The following is a 2,297-nucleotide window of genomic DNA, read 5'->3' on the forward strand; positions in this document are numbered from 1 at the left end:
GAAAGTAAAATTTTTCATAATTAATTTGGTTTTGCTTCAAAAAATCTCACTTTTGAAGGTGTCTGTATACTTTATAAGTGGTATAAATTTTAATTCCAAATATTCATAACTTTTTATTCATTCCCATTTGCTATGCAAAAAAAGCTCTTGCCAGATTCTAAATGCATTTTTCTTGAGACGTCGGAGCAGAGACAAGTCTTGTCTCTGGTCGGAGAAACTTCTCTGAGACTGTTTTTTACAGGTAAAAAGTTATACTACAACGTACAGTAAATGACAGTTTCATTACTGACTTACCAAAAAAAGTTAGGATACCATTTTCTTGAAACAAAACTAAATTAATTATTGAAAATTAACAAAACGCTTAAATCGACGGTTTTTTTTTCAATTCTTGAGTAAACTAATGAACGGATTTTAATATAGTTTATCTGATATCATATGTATTTTTCATACTTGAAAGGAAAATAAAACTTTTTTCTATAGCATCAACGGTTCAACAGTTATTCACAAAAAACCGGCTGTCGCACTTTCTTTAATTATGTATAAATATTTGTTTATAAACAATGTTCCACAGCCGGAAATCGGGCACAAACTATTGTCTCAATATTCTAACATCCTTCCGAACAACTTCCAATAATATTTTACCATCATATTTTCAGTGCCCGAAACAGGCCTTTTAAAGTCTAATCCGACTGGACTCAAAATACGCTTCAGTCCGGTGTCAGGTACAAACCAATATTTATCATGGGCCAAAATAACATGTGACAAAAAATCACAGATACTTGGAACACGTACGAGCTTGGAACAGTCACACATGGAAACTGTGACTGAAAAATACTGTTTCGTGTCATCTCTATTATGGACTAGCGCATATATGCGAACTTGACTCGCTGTTTAAATGACATGCGCAAGTTAGTTTGAGGTTACGTTAATCAAAACACTAACCAACTATATTTAGGAAATATTTATCACTGTAGGTTTAATATAAAATCTCAAAAGCACGTTTATTTTCATAGATGAAACACACTGTCTGAATCATAAAAATTTTATGACAGACGTTTGCTTTGCTTAACGTAACCTCAATCCAACTTGCGCATGTCATTTAAACAACGAGTCAAATTAGCATATATGCGCTAGTTATCTTATGGGCGTCCTTGTTCCGCGTTTCGCAGGTAGCGCTACAACTGGCTGACCGGCGACTGACGGCACTGAAATATCGACTTTTCGGCCGAGAAGTTCTGCGCATGAACGAAACGTGCAGGACATAGAGAAAATAAAACAAACGTCGGTTTGATCAGTTATGTCCTTTTTCAACTTGCGGCGCAACGCAGTTGGATATTATTCCTTAATTGCTATGTTGTCTTTGCTATATGAGATTAACCTAAGAATTAGTTTTAACCTTATTTTAACCACGTTTCCGATTGATCGGCCGAGTTAAAATAATTTGATATTTCTAATACCTGCACGGGTATTAATTGCATCTTAACATAGTAGTATTTTTTGTTTATCTATTTCTTGTTTTTGTATTGGTAATGTACATCATCAAACTGCACAAATTTCTATATTAAAAAGAGTAATCTTGAAAACTACGCAAAAAACCGGTATTCAAATTCCTTGATGGAATTCTTTGTTCTGAAAGAATGGCTTAGAATTAGGACTTTCCCTGCCCAAATTTTTTTTTATTTAATAGTTCAGCATGGAACAGAATCTTGCAACACATAAGGAGAATACTTCTGGTGGGAATTCCTACTCCGATAAGGCACAAGTTTTGCTGCCCAGTTCTTCCTTTTGGGACCATTTGGAAGACAATTTACGTTTTATTACTTAGCAAATGTCAACTTACACAATAAATGTTATTTTATTTTGATTTAGGTATATATTATTTCATTCCCTTTCATGGATCCCCATAAATCTGGATCTAAAATTGATCTGATTTGATGATTGATTCTGAGTGTTACAAATTCTATGTCCTTACACACTGTAGTCTCGGTTCATTATTAATGGAAATAGGAATTGGTTAGCACCCTATCGAGTAAACAGCACATTTTCTATTACTATAATAACCGAGATGTGCGAATGTGCAGGCACCGAAATTTGTGTATCTGGAGTATTTTGTACCTTTCGAAATTTAAAATTTCCGCCTCTTACTAGCCGATAATCTAGATACCGGTTTTTCCCGTCAAAGCTTGAACTTGGCATAGCTTCATTTCGAAATTTTGTACGTATAAAAACGGGTTGGTTCAATGGAAAATCTTTGGGATCTTCACGGTTTGTATTGACTTTATTTATGATTTTTTCTT

General features: G+C 34.0%; 1 protein-coding gene across 3 annotated transcripts in view; it reads left to right on the top strand.

Annotated features, from left to right (window-relative positions):
* Positions 1 to 2,297, top strand: part of LOC109546359 (carbohydrate sulfotransferase 1-like) — a 50,723-nt gene that overhangs the window by 36,301 nt on the left and 12,125 nt on the right. The window lies entirely within an intron of this gene.

Source organism: Dendroctonus ponderosae, unplaced genomic scaffold, assembly GCF_020466585.1.
Source record: "Dendroctonus ponderosae isolate FM_Combo_2020 unplaced genomic scaffold, Dpon_F_20191213v2 Dpon_F_20191213_1, whole genome shotgun sequence".
NCBI classification, from domain to species: Eukaryota; Metazoa; Arthropoda; class Insecta; order Coleoptera; family Curculionidae; genus Dendroctonus; species Dendroctonus ponderosae.